The sequence below is a fragment of the Eretmochelys imbricata genome, chromosome 15 (assembly GCF_965152235.1).
Source record: "Eretmochelys imbricata isolate rEreImb1 chromosome 15, rEreImb1.hap1, whole genome shotgun sequence".
Taxonomy (NCBI): domain Eukaryota; kingdom Metazoa; phylum Chordata; order Testudines; family Cheloniidae; genus Eretmochelys; species Eretmochelys imbricata.
Genome location: NC_135586.1, coordinates 9,302,287 through 9,319,915, shown reverse-complemented (window position 1 = coordinate 9,319,915; position 17,629 = coordinate 9,302,287). Strand labels below are relative to the sequence as shown.

Here is a 17,629-nt window from a genome sequence, read left to right as displayed (position 1 = left end):
ATCATTTATGAAGATATTGAACAAAAGTTACCCATGAGAACCAGGGCATGCGATCTAGTAGCTTCCGTGAGCTGCCGGAAGAAAGCCTCATCCACCTCATCCCCCTGGTCCGGTGGTCCATAGCAGACTCCCACCACTACATGACTCCTATTGCTCACACTTCTAAACTTAATCCAGAGACACTCAGGTTTTTCTGCAGTTTCGTACCGGAGCTCTGAGCAGTCATACTGCTCCCTTACATACAATGCTACTCCCCCACCTTTTCTGCCCTGCCTGTCCTTCCTGAACAGTTTATAACCATTCATGACAGTACTCCAGTCATGTGAGTTATCCCACCAAGTCTCTGTTATTCCAGTCATGTCAATCAAGTCAGCAGTGTGCCCTTGTTGCCAAGAAGACCAATGGCATTTTGGCATGTATAAGTAGGGGCATAGTGAGCAGATGGTCTCAAGTTGGTCTCAACTTGGTCTCAAGTTGCAGTGGGGGAGGTTTAGGTTGGATATGAGGAAAAACTTTTTCACTAGGAGGGTGGTGAAACACTGGAATGTGTTACCTAAGGAGGTGGTAGAATCTCCTTCCTTAGAAGTTTTTAAGGTCAGGCTTGACAAAGCCCTGGCAGGGATGATTTAATTGGGGATCGGTCCTGCTTTGAGCAGGGGGTTGGACTAGATGACCTCCTGAGGTCCCTTCCAACCCTGATAGTCTATGATTCTATGTGGAAAATAGTTTCATTTGATCCAGATCATTTTCCTCTTAAATTGGGTCGAAATGTTAATGTTTACGTTGACTCTTCTGTCGTTCTGTCCTTAGTGCGATGCTTGTATTAGATTTGTGGTGACTCATTGTAGCACAACACTTATTTAATTGTGCTGCCTGTTTGTTGGATACAGTTTTATTTGACTATTGCCAAGATGAAGGTCACAGGTAGACTGCTGTAATGGGGATATGATGGACACGGAAAGGTGCGGGACTCATTGCATGTAGAACAGGGGAGCTATTATTAAAATGTAGTCCTATGTTATAGGTTTTAGCTTTAAGATGCCAAGAGATATTGTGGGTTTTTTGTTTAATGAAAACTTCCTTACAACACAATATGTAAGTAAACAAATTTCCAACTAAGGACTTGTCTTCACTGCAGTGTAAGCTCAGCGTATAACTGGAGTGTTGCCCATAGCCCGACTCCTTGTGCCTGTACAGAAATCTCTAGTTAGAGTTCAAGCTAGTTGCCCCATCAGGGGGTCTGGGTTGAAGGTTGCTGAAGCTTCAACTAGTAGTGAATTGATGCCACTTCACAGGCTGCAGCTCCAGAAAGCACAACTTACCAGCTGCTAATCAGATCATGCTGTGCAGCTTGAGCATTTTGCAGTGTGGCCACTCTCACTTGAGTTAACGGTCGCAGTGAAGACAAGCCCAGACTGTGCAGCCGCACACTGACAGAGTGCGCACACACGGATTAGTCTCAGGTGAATGACACCTTTCGTTTCTATACTTTGCACTGCATCAAGAATCAGTTACAAGAAAACAATCGTTGTAAAATAGAACTGTTAAGCTTTCTCAAACATAGGGATGCAAATGCCAATCAGTCTTTTGTTGGATTGATAAAAATCTGTTGTTATTGCTTGATTGTAGTGAATGAGGGTCAGCCTGGAACTACATCTCCTTCAGGTTGCGATATCCGTGAAACTTTTGATGGCATGTTATCACTCTACCTGGTACCTTAGGCAGTGAATACATAGGAACCAAACTTCAACTGAGTCGTAGGTTATAACCGAACTCTTTTTTTCAGGAACATACTTGGAATAGGACTGACCATTCCAAGAAATCGTAGAAAATGTGGCTGGAATTGGTGCGTTTAAAAAGAATGGACAAAGTGATTTTCTTTGTTTCCTAGGTATGTCAAGTATGTTGCATAGGAAACTGGTCAAAGAATTATAGGGGAAGGAGGGCTCTTGAATTATTTGCAACATGAATTATAATTCACTCTCAGGGCTTAAAGTTGTTGGAATCAGTTTGTCTAGGGCAGTCACTGTAGGAGGCAGTAGGGCCTCTGATGGCTTGCAAAGATCATTTCTTGTCAGGAGGAAGGAATAAAGATGATTTAAAAGAAACACCTAACATTATACAGACTTTGTGTTTATTGAGCAGTGTAGGGCCAGGTAGTACAAACAGGCATACATCTTCCAAGGAAGGAGGAAATCCTAAAAAACAAAAACAAAAAACAAAACCCACTGTTTGGAGACTAAATGCTTTGAGTTATGATGAAAGTCACGCCGTTTCCTGCCAAATTCTGGGATGAGGCAAAAGGACCCTAAGCAAATCTGTGGGGGAACTGTTATGACTCTCAGATATTAGGAACTGCCATTCCAGTGGTCCATCTAGTCCTATAACCTGTCTGGACAGTGGTAAAAGCTGGATGCTTCATATGAAGTGCAAGAGCACCTGTAATGGACAAATCCCAAATAACCTGCTGATAGAGGAAGATTCTTACTAACCCTAGGCAGTAAGTGGTTGCTTTATGACCTGAAGCACAGAGATGGATCTAACATGTAATCTGATGTAACTGCATGTTCTTACTACCCATATAAATGTCTAAACATTTTCAATCCTGTTAGTCTTGTGCAAAATATCAGAGGGTAGCGAGACCCATAGGTGAATTGTAGAAGAGAATGCGTATGTCTGTCTGTGTGTCTCTCTCTCTCTCTTTATAGCGTGTGTACATATAAATTCATCAGTTTTAAGTTGTGTTGCCTTTTCCTTTCATTATGTCCCATTGTTTCCATACTATAGAATCATAGCACTGTAGGGCTGGAAGGGACCACGTGAGGTCATCAAGTCCACTCCCCTGTGCTGGGGCAGGACCATGAATACTTAAGCCCATCCCTGACAGGTGTTTGCCTAACCTGCTCTTAAAAACCTTCACGGACAGGGATTCTGCATTCTCCCTTGGTAACCTATTCCAGTACTTAACTGTCCTTAGAGTTAGAAAGTTTTTCCAAATATCAATCTAAATCTCCCTTGTTGCAGATTAAGCCCATTACTACTTGTCCTACCTTCAGTGGACATGGGGAACAACTGATCACTGTCTTCCTTTTATAACAGCCCTTAATATATTTGAAGACTGTTATTAGATCCCCTTTCAGTTTTCTTCTTTTTTTCAAGACAAAACATGCCTTTTAACCTTTCTTCATAGGTCAGGTTTTTAAAATCTTTTACTATTTTTATTGCTCTCCTCTGGGTCCTCTACAAATTGTCCACATCTCTCCTTGAAGTGAGTTGCCCAAAACTGGACACAATATTCCTGTTGAGGCCTCACCAGTGCTAAGAAAAGCAGGACAATTAGTTGTTGTGTCTTAACGTACAACACTCTTGTTGATATACCCCAGAATGATATTAGCCTTTTTTGCAACAGCATCACCTTGTTGGTTTATATTCAATTTGTGATCTACTCTAACCCCCAGGTTCTTTTCAGCAGTACTATAACTTAGCCAGTTATTCCCCATTTTGTGGTTGTGCATTTGATTTTTCCTACCTAAGTGTAATACTTTGCATTGGCCTTAATTGAATTTCATCTTGTTGATTTCAGACCAATTCTATGATTTGTCAAGGTCATTTTGAATTCTAATCCTGTCCTCCAAAGGATTTGCAACTCCTCCCAGCTTGGTGTAATCTTCAGATTGTATAAGCATGCTCTCTGTGCCGTTATCCAAGTCGTTAATGAAAATGATGAATAGTACCAGACGGTGGAATGACCGTTACGGGACCTCACTGGATATATCCTCCCAGTTTGACAGCGAACCATTGGTAACTACAATCTGAGTATGGTTTTTCAACCAACTGTGCACCCCCTTCGCAGTAATTGTATCTAGAACTCATTTCCCTAGTTTGCTTATGAGACTGTCACCTGGGACTGTCAAAAGCCTTACTAAAATCGAGATATATCACACCTGCTACTTCTCCCCATCCATGCTAAAGAAGGAAATAAGATTGGTTTGGCATGATTTGTTCTCCAAAGATGCATGTTGGCTATTCTTTATAACTGTGTTATCCTCTAGGTGCTTACAATTTGATTTAATAATTTATTCTAATATCTTTCCAAGTATCAAAATTAAAGTGATGGGTCTGTAATTCCCTGGGTCCTCTTTGTTCCCCTTTTTAGATAGGTACTATGTTTGCCCTTTTCTGGCTTTAATATTGTTTCTTTGAGAAGTTACCAGCTCTCGTAAATGCCATTTTCCCTGAGATTCTCTTCTTTTGGGACCTTACCTACTAGGTCTTTGAGTTTGTTAGTCTGCTTTTTTTGTAAAATCCACTATCTCTATTCCACTGCTCTCTTTCCTTAGAATCACAAAGCCAGTCATTTCATGATCACTTTCACCTAAGTTGCCTTTTATTTTCGGTCACAACTAATTCCTCCCTATTGGTTGTAATTGGATCTAACATGGCATCCTCCCTGATTACTTTCTCCACCTTCTGAGACAAGAAGTTGTTCCCAACACATTCCAAGAACTTATTGGACGCTTTTTGTGTTTTGACGTATTACCTTTCCAACAGATATCTGGGTAGCTAAAATCCCCTATTATTATCAGGTCTTTTGTTTTGGATATGTGTTAGTTCTAGAAGTGCTTCATCCACCTCCTCCTTCTGATTTGATGGTCTGTATTAGACCCCAACCACAGGGCCGCCCCGTTTTTTCCTCTTCACCCAGAGACTTTCAGCTTGTCTGCCTCTCTCTGACATCTGGACCTCGGAGTAACTTTATATGTTCTTGATGTACAATGCAACACCTCCTCCCTTTTTTCCCTGCCTGCACTTCCTAAACAAGCTATACCCCTCTAGACCAATATTCTAGTCATGAGATTTATCCCACCCAGTCTTTGATGCCAGTTATATCATGATTTTGCTTGTGTATTAGTACTTGCAGTTCTTCCTGTTTATTCTCCATACTCTTGCATTTGTGTATAGACATCTAAGATACTGAACGTATTTCCCCAGTTTTTCCTCTAGTTACTCCACTGAAGCTGTTGTAATTTTCCATTTCCCCTCCCTCCCCTCAACTTCCAGTCCTCTGTCAAGGTCATTTTTTTTTATACGGACCTGTGGGCTTTTGTCACCTGCCCACTTTGAACCTATTTAAAGTCCTCTTCACTCGATTGTCAAGTCAGTGTCCTAAGATGCTCTTCACCTTCCTTGTCAGGGGGAATCCATCTCTTTCCAGCAGTCCTTCACAGAACAGCACGATATGGCTGAGGAAGCCAAAGCCCTCCCGTGGACACTGTGTGCACAGCCATGCGTTAATTTCCAGGATGCATCTGCCCCTGCCTGGCCCCGTACTCTCCGTCCGGACGATGGATGGAAGCACTACCTGCGCCTCTTACTCTTTCACCCTTGTTCCAAGAGACCTGTAGTCACTCCTGATTTGCTCACGGTCATACTATCATTCGTGCTCAGGGTCATTCTATCACTATCATTAGTGCCCATGAGGATGAGCAGCATGGGGTGGTGGTCAGAGGGCTGGGTGAGCCTCAGCAATCTTCCCGTAACATCTTGGAGATGGGCAGCACGCCTCCCAGGATGTCAAAGCAGGTGGGCAGATGGATGCCTCTCCTTCCCCTTAGAAGGGAATCCCCGACCACCATCCCGATTTGTCTCCTCCTCTTGGGGTAGTGGCTGTGTCCTCCAAGGGTGAGGGAAGGTGGCTCCTCTTCCCCAGTTACTGGAGTCGGCTCCTCTCCTCCTGTTGTCCATACTGCATACTACACTATGAGAGAAGATTAAAAAGGAGGGACTTACCTCCTTTTTCCATTCATTATTTTATATTCTCTGTAGGGATCTTTCTTTGTCTCCTCACGAAAGTGTTAGTTTTCAATCTCTCCTCATCCAGAAGTCTCTTCATGTTTCTAATAATTTTTTGTCACCCATTTCTGCTATATCTCTTTTTAAAATATGATGACCAAAATGGGATAGAATGTTTGATGTGCAAGTGTACCATCCATTTCTGTAATGACATTTTAATATTCTCAGTATTATTTTCTATGACTATTTACATATCTTAACATTTAGTTTCTTTTTTTTTTAATGCCATTGTGCATTGAGCAAATGTTTTCAGAGAGCCATCCATAATGACCCCGAGGACTTATTCCTACGTGGTTACAATTAATTTAGAACTCAGCAGTGTGTGTGAAATAGTTCAGATTATTTCTTGCAATGTATATTACTGTGCAGTTGCATGCATTTGATTTAATCTGCCATTGTGTTTCTAATTTACCTAACTTGGTTAGGTCCCTTCAGAATTACTGACAGGCTGTTTTTGATTTTGACTATCGTAAATAATTTGGTCTTCTGTGCCTTACCCTTGCCCACACACATTAGATTCTATAGTCTCGCTCAGATCTATTTATTTTTAGATTTATTATATATAAAAAGTATATAATCTCACTGCGAGTGCCTTCTCAAAAAATAAACAAACAGTCCAACTATAATCAAGCCCGAAGGCTGTTCCACGCCCACACCTCAACAATAACCAATATAGTAAAAAATCGAACGCAATAATATCCCCTTCCACAAGCATTGGTACAGCCCTATCTGTCTTTCCTGTGTAGTTTTCTCATCAATTTATTTTTGGTCATTCCACAATGTTTCAGTAATGCCTGTTATGTTAAGGTTCCCTCTCATTGCCTGGCACTCCAGTTCACTGCGGATTTGCTGCTCACATTGGTGTATAGACCTCTATAATTTTTATTTTTGAGCACATAGCAGTTTTTCTTTTATTTCTTTCAAATCCTGTTAGTTTTCTGGTACGTACCTCTGAGCTTAACCTGTTCCTCCTCATTTCAGTACTAACTTTTGTCTGATCCTTCACTACAGATTAAAATTAATGTTGTATTGCTGATATCTGTAGAAGATAGCTGACAGGTGGCAAGGAACACTAAGCTATCTTCCAAAACTTTATCAATTTTCTATGTTAGTAGTCTGGTATGGAGTAGTCCCTTCTTTCCCTAAGGCATTCCCCAGTGTCTAATAAATTTTAACCCTTCTTTTTACGGTATCTTATCTACACACTGAGATGTTGGAAGTTCCCACTGTCTGTCTAGCCTTGTGTATGGAACCAGAGCATTTCAGAGAAAGCCACTGTATAGGCCTTTAAGATTTCTTAGTAATCTATATTTAGCTTTCAGGATCTTTCTCATACCCTAATTAACTGGTATCCATAATTATCAAGGCCACAGCCTGCTTCCATGCTCTTACTAGAAGTTCTCCTAGATCTATGGACGCATATGCCACTTTTTGAACTTGGTAGGTAAGTCACCAAACAGTAGTCATGGTTGGCACGTATCCAGCTATTAATATTTCTTCGTATAGAATCCCCATTGCCACACTTGTCTGCTTTACAAAGGTATCTCCGTTTCCTGAAGGGACCTACCTGGTGCACAAGGACTGATTCTGCTTCGTCCACCTGTGAGAAGGTGGATCCCACCTAATGGAGCCTGACATTTCAGTCTGTCTTGCTCCCTTCCCATGATGGGACTGGTACAGAGAGGCACTGAAAATTGGCAGATTAATTTCTCTCAAAAGCAGGGCTGAACAGTCTGAAACCGCTCCTCTTCATTCAATACTTTAAAGTAGAGACTTGTACCTAGACTGAATGTTTTTGTTTTCAAACACAACCAGATACAGAATTTTGGATTACCAGTTTCACATGAAAAACAAATTTAAGTAAATATGACTTAAAACAGCCACCTATAAATTAACCCTTATTGGTTGGCAGTGTTACAAGCAAGGGTGGTTTATAAGAGTAGATAATTTACAGTTGTGCTTGTGCTGTTCTTGGAGAGTTCCCCTTTCAATCTTATAAATGATAATCCCTTTAATTTGACCAGAAATAGTAATTATCTGCAGAAGTCTCCAGACTGACCTGCTGATCTCTGTGCATTCAAGAGTTAATTTAATCTTAAACCTCAGATTCCACTGCCCAGTTTGAAAGGTCTTTTTTCCTCTAGTTCTAGATTAGGACTCTTTTTTTTTATTTAAAGCTGCTATATGCCAAAAATCTACATTAAAGCTACATTAAGGGCTTGGCTGGACCTGACAGATCCCAAGAAAATAAGACTTACGGCTGAAATCACATACCTTGACTTACCCATTCTCCAGATATTGATAGTGTTGGAGTGGTAATGTTCTTGTATGATGTGGGTCGCACAGCAGATTAAACTAAGGATGTGGTTTCAGTCTTCAAGCTAAATTTCTTGTCTTTTGTCAGTGTAAGCAAAACAGTTGTATACTATAAATAGTATTTTTATTTATATTTTTTCCTGTGAAGAAAATTGCTTTTGGAATGAATACAATGAACATATATTTGTTTTTAGCTATTTTCCCTAAAATATGTAGTGATTTCCATTGTGCCCGGCTACTGCAAGACCGGGTAAAATACCTTGTCCCCTATTTCTAATCTATCTCTTCCTGTGGAATGTGGTGGTGGGTAGTCATTGTACATTTCCCTTTTCATTATTTTTTTCCACTGATTTTCAACATTGCGATAATTTTGGCGTTAATGCATTCAGAACGATGCTACGTGTTATAGCCTTGGATATCAAATACGCTTGTAACAGGAAGGATATTTTTTGTAAGTGTTAACTTGCTAGTAAAAATATACCGAAAGGTGGTAACAATAGCTAGCTAAAACCAGCTACTGATAACCTTAAGTTGTTTCCAGCTGTCAAGGCTGAAAGAGACAGTAGTTTTGTTTTCTCCTCATGGCAGGTGCTCAGGTATTCAGTAGTGAGCACCCATCTAAGAAAGAACCTAGATGGGGAGAGAGAGCAACTCTCACTCTCGGTGTCGGAGGTGTATTAGAAGCACTCTATTGTACCTTGCTATTGGTGGTCAGTATTCACGCTGAATTACTCCGACTGGCTCTAATTCCAAGACTTCCAACTAGGGTGCTAGAGACAATGATTGAGGCTGTGTGCCAGATTTAAAGCAGAGCTCAGGCTGTAATCTGCACACCCAGCCGGGTCAGCTGGCCCAGGCTTAGAGGACCTCCAAACCCAGGTCAGGGGGTTTTCTATGTGGATGGTGGGGAGAGTTAGGCTAAAACCCAGATTATGAGCCTGGGCAGACACACCTGAGACTTCCAACAAGGGTGCTTCAAGACTACAGTCTGTCAACTCCCCTTTCACACTTTCAGGTGGTTTGAATGCCTCCCAGAGGACTGAGACACACAAAACGGTGACGGGCCGGGTCTTTGGTGTAATGCAATTCAGTAGCAGTGTAAGTTTTATCATAATTTATTATTATTATTGTTAAATTGCAGCAGAGCTGTGCTCCAGAATCTAAGCTTTAACTTGGGGAGGGTGAAGGGAGGATTGTCTGGCTCTTACGATTGTGAAGAAACCTTCAAAATGTAAACAGAGTTCAGTAACCATGCCTGCCTGGGTCTGCAAACAGCCTGAAACAGTAGGTCTGAGACTGGTACATACTACCTCATTTAGCTCAGTGGGGTGTCAACGCTGACATCTGAGGGGCACTGGAAATGTCAACATTAATGACTTGCCTGTCTTTGCAGTGGAAACATCAAGCCTGTGTTTTATAATCTGTGTTCCCATCAGCCCTGTTCTCCTTCATGGCTCTTGGGTCCCCCATGCACCTCCCACAACATCCGCTCACATCGCTGGTGGGGGAGGGCCCCCAAGGCTGTGGAGCTCCTCTTGGCCGAGAATTGAGTCTGAAGGTAGCGTACTCTGGCGGGGGCTGTCTACAAGAAATTCCTCAGCACAGCGGCCCAAGAGCCAAAATGGTCTAATTAAAACAAGATGTGTTGAGAGCAGAGGTGGAGAATCTTATAGTAAACAAAAGCCGTAGCTCATGTAACATACCTAGCCAGAATACTTTGTGGAGCTGATCTAGATGGGTGCATTGGACTTAATTACAGGGAAAATAAGAGAAAATACTGTATTGCTTTATATTATGAGCTTTTCTCCATTCTCCCAGCCGTCAGCATTAAGTCTTGCTGCTCTCTCCTCCCATGTCGGTCTCCCATCCCCTCTGATATACTCTGTGCAGTGTTTCATCTTGAAAGTGCCACAGGGTGGGTTACATCCAGCATAATTGATTGAAAGATATTTACGCAGATATTCTGCTTTATCGCTCTCTCGGACACCACACCCGCACTCAGAGGTGTACTCTGTTTCTGTCCCACCTCGGTTAATCACCACCAGGTATTCCTGTTGAAGGTTGGCACGTTATAGTGCCGGTCAATATTTTGCATCCTCCTCCTCTCCCTTTGGACAGGCGATCCCTTGCTGCAGGAAATTTCTTGGGGATTGCTGATTACCTTCCTTTGTCTCTGCAAGGTTTGTGCCACTCAGCAGCTCCTGGTCTGTCTTTAGCGATACAGGCTTATATAATTCCATAACTTGATCTTAACACTATTTCTACTCTCTCTGTTTAATTGATGAATTCCCAGTTGTCTGGCAGGCCATTGTTGTTGGACGTGGTGATAGATCTTAGGGGCAGGGTATAGTTCCTGTCAAATGCTGCTGAGCTGAGGAATTCAAACTTCCTTCCTCACGCATTTAAAGTCACTTCTCCCTGCTTGATGCGGGAGAGAGGAGACGGCTGTGTATCCCTTCCCAAGTATCAAAAGCCTCAACTACCTCCTGGGCTGTTTCCCATGCCTTCCTGAGTTCCCAAAGCCCCAGTTGTCCTCTAGCCCAGGTCTCAAAATCCTCAGCACCCCACCCCCCCAGCTTCTACAATTTAAAAAGGGGGAAGGCAGCATAAAATAAGAAAATATTGGGAATACCTCATTGATCGGGCGGGATTGGGAGGCACAGTGGGGGCAGAGGGCCTTGGAGTGCCACATAATTCCAGAGTCCCTCCTGCATAATTACAGCATCCCTGCCACCGAATTCACATCCCATATGCTTTGCATATGACAGGGCTTTGAGTCTAGGGGAAGATTGTGTTGCTGCTGTCTGTGTTTTGTCTGTTTTGTGGCTGAACACAAGCCTGCAGTCCCTAGGGCTGTCGGTCAATACCTTTCTCCCACACCATAACTCACTTAACATTTGAAATGACTAAAGAAATGGCATTTAATTCTAGGCAGTGGTCCTTGCTGACTAATACTTCACTTGTTGAGCACAGTCCTTATGTGTTCCTCAAACTCTACTAAACCAACGTACTTGTTTGAACTCTGATCATTAGCTGACTCCTTGAATCTGGAGCAATTTTTTTCCTGCTTTGGTATACCCAGGAAAGATTTTATGATGGAAACACTAGCACAGCTGTGACTCTGGAACGGTGACTCCAGCGCTGTCGTGGTGGTGGTGTTTTCATGGCACAAATCTCTTCAAAACATAATGGCCAATGAAACCCAGCTTCCTGCAGTGGTAATTGCTATATTTGTATTTTTCCTTAAATGATCTTTGTAAGAAGGGGCAGGAAAAATAGCTGTGTATATTTGTTCCTAAAATAGACAAAGCTGTTAAAAATCCCTAGAGAGCCTAGAAGAGTTATGGAACAAACTTGCTAGTAAAAAATGAACCAGTTGTAATAGGGGGAGAGAGAAAAATATCTGACATTTCAGTCCTTCTCTGATCATGTTGTGATTCAGCTCTCACGCCCTTCGGGCTAAGCCAGAGAATGCAGACTTGGGACAGGAAAGAATGTCTGCTACAATAGCTCACTTTCTAGTTTACGTACAGTGATGTTTGTCCTTCCGTCATTTAGAGATTAGCTCCACACCCTGTGGGATAGGAGGTAGGCTTTGTGAGCACTGAGGCTTCTCATTGCCTTCTCAGACACTCCTTTCCCATTAGCTTAATGTGTCTGTCTGCATCAATGCTGCTGTACAGTACTTGGCAGCTTGTTTGTGGACAGGAGGGAATTACCTTGGCTTGTCTTCTTCAGACTACAGGAGTGTTTTAAGGCTAAATCCATTGATGCTTGTGAAGTGTTTAGCCCATACAGTGATGAGCACCCTGGAAAAGACTAACTAGTGGCAATGGTACATGATGGTCAGCAGATGATACTGAGTGACATGACCGGTGAGTATCCTGAGGAAAGGACTTGGTGATATGGTTAAAGCAGTGGGTTGGGAGTTAGGAAATCTAGGGTCTGTTCTCGACATTGTCACTGTTTTCCAGTGTGACAGCCTCTGTTTCTCTCTCTTGTGAAACGGGGCTGATGCACTGTAGCAAGCAGGACGGCGCTGTGGGAATAAATCTGAGTTGTCATGAAGATGCTGTTCTCTTCTCAGTCTCTTCCCCACTCCCACCTTTTTGTCTGTTGTCACACCCTGCTCAGTCCTAGGTTTCACCATACTCACTACCGAAGCACCTCATTCCAGTCCCAGTCTCCTTGCCCAGCCGGTCCTATCTCAGAACATAAAATACATTGGAATCAGGTTAGCATCTATGATAGGCAAAAAGCTCAGTAAATCCTTTATTCGTTTGTCACCAGGGAACACACTTTTTATTTCAGATTTTCAGAGCATCAGGTGTAGGGTTTGTTTCTTAAATAGTTTGTGCTGCTCTGCGACTTACACAGGGAGGTAGATTCTCCCTCCTTGTATACAACCGTTAGGCAGCAGCGACAGCCATTTGGAAAGGAAACATACGTACTTTGCTTCTGTGCATTCTTTTTTGGACAGTAATAAAAATACACATTGGCTTCCCAAGTTTAGCATTATCCAGTAGGAGGAAATCATGTAATATTTATCGCCAACTCAGTTATGCTGGGTGATGTTAGGTTTAAATTCAGTTTCCATTAGAACATCCCTTCCCCCCACTCACCATTGAACTTGGTTGTAACTTCCTCAAATGCTTTTTTTTTTTTTTTTTGGGGCCTTAGGTTTTTCACTCTTGGACTCAGTCCAGAAGTGAACTTGGGGATGTTTGAGCAAAGTTGGTTCCGCCATTTCTGAGTTATACGAGCATGGGGGAACAAATGCCTTTTTCCATATGTTAACTGCCGCCATCCTGTGTGTAACTAGGTCCGGAAGAGAGTCGGGTGAGCTGGAGTGGAGCAGTCACAGAAGGTGGAGCAGAGCAAAACTGTAGCACTTTAGTAAACTCTCTCTCTCTTTGATCATTTCAATTTATCTGTGGCCAGCAGAGAGACAGAAAGGAAAGGAATCTGTAAAAGGTGACACCTGTGGTGAGGAGAGGCTCATGGGGTGCCAAACAAGGGAAAGGGGCGGGAACAAAAGTTGAGGACAAGAGAAAAGATCGGTTTGAATTAGAGGAAATACAATAAAATGCTGCAACTTTTCCTGCGTTTTTATCCAGCAGCAGTGAGAGACGGTAGGCCTTGCCTCTCCTGAGTTTGAGCTCTGCAAAGGCGAAACAAAGGATCGTTCCAAAATCCTTACACAATCATTTAGACTTTATTTCTGTTTGAAGTTTTCCAATAAATGTGTACATTTTTAGTTTTAGCAATCATGAGGAATAAACTTCTGTATTCCCTTCGTCCAACACAACCTCCTGAAAATTGAGAATAAATTATTGCTTTGTTTTGTGGATTCTGTTTCACATGATCTTCTTGACTGACTCTTTCCCAAATACATCTTTTCCCTTTCAGCATGTGAGTGTGGGAAGCATCTGTTTCCATGCCTTGTCATGAGACGCACCTGGATCAGTCATTTTCTTTTCCTTTGGCTGGTGCTCCCAGTAATACTAACGCCCCCAAAAAGTGCATCTGGATTGAGTCCTCTTGTGGAAAGAACGTAAAAAAGATTTCTAACAGAAAATTACTTTTTCACAGACAGCTGGAGTAATATTTAAAGACCCAGAAGTTGTTTGTTCTTCTGTACAGGTAAATTAAATAGGATTTCATACAGTGTCATGCATTTATATTCTAGAACACCTTTCATCTCAAAGGATCCCAAATCAATGTATCAATTTTACATACATAAGAACCTCTTCCCTTCATACTTAAAAGTACAACAGCATCTAACCACCAGTGTTCAACAGTTTAAGACCTGAAGCTTATCCTAGCCAGTTGACTCTTCGGGGGAAATCAAGGTAGCTACAACACAATTGCAGGGAGACAGATTAGAGGTGGATAATACCAGTCCGATTTCTGTGATGCACAAATTAGATTTTACAGATGGAAAAGTGCGATTGTTTTATTTAAAATGTTCAGGATGGCATTAGGATTTATTAACTGCCCTTATGGCAGTTATGCCTAATAGTCTAATAGGTTTGCTCAACTGTGGCATCACTCCTGCAATTAGAAAGGTAATACGGGATACAAAGACCTAGAAACCTCACATCTCTCACTAGGCTAAACATTGTTTACTTTTGGATGGTTTGGAGCAGCTCAAAGCTTTCAGCACTGACTTTGGGAGTAGATTTGCTCTGTTGCTGACTTTTTTGTTTTTTTTTCTGATTATGTGTCAGTCACAATATAAACTCTTTAAAAACATCTAAAAATAGCTTTAAAGCATGAAATAGAAACAAGTCTTTCAAAACTGTTACAGCAATAGGTAGGAAACGCTTAGTGCGCTGGTGTCTGTCCAAGCTTTTATAAACAAATTGGGTGACTTACTTTTTCCTGAGTTGTGCATGGCATAACTGTTAGCATTCTTCTAATCTTTTGATCAGCACACTGAAGAGGCAGGGAGGGAGGATAAAAATGCTGCAGAAGAACCCTTACACAAGAAGCCTGCTGAATGTCAGGAGGTAAAAAAGGCTGTGTCCTCAAATTCATGAATCTGAGATTATTTTAGTGAAACTTCTTATCTGTCTCTGTGCAGGACTATTTGGGTTAGACATCTTTTAAGAGACAATGACATTTTAAATCTGATGCGTATGTACTCCACGCAGCTTCTTCCCCATTTTTAATTGTGTTTATTAATTTCAAGAGTGCCACGCGGTAACATTAATGAAAGCACGTGGTATGGGGCACGGAACATGCTGTTTCTAACTAAAATAAAATTGCCTCTTAATCATGAGCCAAATTTGTGAAGCCCATGAAATAATAAAACTGCTGAATTTGCTAGATTTTTGTGTGTTCATAAAAAGTACTACCAGCCCTGGAAAAGGAGTACTGTTACATGCAGATAAAATGGGGGTAAATACTAATTCCTTTAAGATTTAAAAAAAAAAACAAAGTGTCTGCAGTTACACTGAAAAATGACTTCTTACAACAGATGAAGCCACACCAACTTCTCATACTGACAGTTTGCTGCCTTATAAGGTCTTGGATAAAGCAATGGAAATACATTTCCACCTTTTAAAACTTAATCTGAGATAAGCTTAAGGGCTAGTCATTTCAACTGGACTTGGACTTTAATTTTTAGTGAATAGTAATTAATGATAATACTTAGTTTCGTTTATACAATTTTAAAGGGTTTTCCAAACATCCACTAAGCCTCTGACCTGCTCTAAGTAGTTAAATATAAGGAGTACTTGTGGCACCTTAGAGACTAACCAATTTATTTGAGCATAAGCTTTCGTGAGCTACAGCTCACTTCATTGGATGCATTCAGTGGAAAATACAGTAAATACAATATTGAATGCATCCGATGAAGTGAGCTGTAGCTCACGAAAGCTTATGCTCAAATAAATTGGTTAGTCTCTAAGGTGCCACAAGTCCTCCTTTTCTTTTTTCGAATACGGACTAACACGGCTGCTACTCTGAAACCTGTCATTAAATATAGTTATCCCTAGTTTACTGAGGCACAGAGTGGGTAAGTGACTTGCCTATGGCCAATGAGAGAGCCAAGAATAGAATCCAGGTGTTAAGACTCTTCGCTCCCTGCTCTAACCAGAGGAGCACACTCCTTCCTTTTTGTTTCAGTTCATTATTAAACCTTTTAATGCAGTCTTAAAATGTTACTGCTGGGAAGGGCTTGGAAAGATTTAAAGCTCTTATGTTCCTTCCAAGAGGGTATTTGTTTCAATGTTTACTTTTTGCAGGGGGTAATGTTTTCACACTTAAGCCCATTCTCCTGTGTGTTTAAGCCCATTTTTCCCTCTCGGCTCACAATTTACTCATTTAAATATCATGTGACTTAACAGCTGCAAATAGTTTCATAATGACACTATAAACTATCTATACCAGGACAGTCAAGAGCATGTGTTTTGTTAAGTAATTTGACAAATTTAGAGTTACTGTATGTGGATTTTGGAAAAGATTGCCTGGTGTTCATTTCCTTTTGCAGATGTTCCTGGGGTGGGAGGGAATACATTTTACATTGTGATGGAGTGCAGCAGAGTTGTGTGCTGATTATTACCGTGTAGTCAAAGGCCTTGCTTGAGCTTCGAACTCATTAGATCACCCTGCTAACGGGAATCAATACAGCTGACATACATTGGGAGCCGTGGGAAGTGATGAGGTTGGTGAATCGCTAAGTGGCATTTCTTCCCAGTGCATCGGAATCAAATCAGCCCCATGGCACTCTTTGTTAAAGATGGGGTATGAATCTGTTAAAGGCTTCGGTGGAGCTAATCAAGTGCCTAAGGTTAAGCACATGCTGAAGTGTTCTGGATTGAACCCTGAATGCATGCTACTGAAATGTAATAGTCAATTCCATTCCTATTATGAGCTTAGCCATTGGTTAGTAAAAAACTGGACAGCTGATTTGAGTGATTTTAATATATAAAGAGGGCCTAGAGAGCAGAGTCCTGTCAGGAATATAGGGCAGATCTAATTGCCGTTGATGTTAATGGGAGCTTTTCTTTTGATTTCAACGGGCTTTGGGTCAGGCCCAGAGAGAGGATGGCCCTTCCCCTGTATGCAGGAGGGTTTGGAGTGTGGTGTTGCCTTCATAATGACTTAGTGCATCATCCTGTGAACTTCTGATTCTGCTCACATCCTAGCAGGATGGTTACACTGGCGGCTGTAGTAAAACCACACAATCAGTTGTCTGGTATTTGCATGTCTGTGGCTGCAGTTGGTTGTGGTGGGCCCTGTTCTGTAAGTTTTTTTGGCGTTCGCTATAGATTCACATGTGCTATGTAATGCTGAGCTCCCAGACTGTAACTCAGTGATAGAAGTTGAAGTAAAGAATTACTCTTTGAAAATTGAGCAGAATATCCTAATAATACTAGTCGTATATAATGCTTTTCATCTTTAGATCTCATGGTGCTTTACAAAGGAGCATGACTACCAATATCTCCGTTTTATGGAGGGTGAATGAAGCAAAATAAAGTGACTGGCACAAGGTCACAACAGTCAGTGGCAGAGCTAAGATTAGAACTCCGATGTCCTCAAGCTCAGTCCAGTGCAGTGGCCTGTTTACTGGATCATGTTTCCCCTTACAGTTTCTGTCGTGGAGCAGGACCCCATGATACTGCTAGTATTTAAATTAATTACACACTGATGACCATAGGACCGTTTGGGCTCAGAGGGACCTTTAATAAATATACTAATAAATTATATAAATTGCATTCGGTCAAGACTCAGAGTATCCTTAAAATATTTCCACTAGTTGATTGTCGTGACCTTGAAGATTCCCAGTGATGCAACTGAACTGTTTCCTTTGGAAGCATGTTCCATTGCTCTCCCTGATCCTATACTTATAAAACTTTTCCTTCCATTTACGATAATGGTTCCTTTCTGGAATTTAAACTCATCATTTTTAGTCTCTCTCTTTGATTAGCGAGAGCGATTGCCTCTCCTAATT

At 41.6% G+C, this 17,629-nt stretch overlaps 1 protein-coding gene across 3 annotated transcripts in view; it reads left to right on the top strand.

Annotated features, from left to right (window-relative positions):
- Positions 1-17,629, top strand: part of TAOK3 (TAO kinase 3) — a 143,414-nt gene that overhangs the window by 40,494 nt on the left and 85,291 nt on the right. Inside the window, exon 1 of one of the 3 annotated variants that reach the window (XM_077835462.1) lies at positions 3,668-3,801. The exons of the other annotated variants lie outside the window; for them this stretch is intronic. The gene's annotated coding sequence lies outside the window, so the exon portion shown is untranslated. Of the gene's footprint in view, positions 1-3,667; positions 3,802-17,629 lie in introns of those variants that run through there. 3 annotated transcript variants of the gene reach the window in all.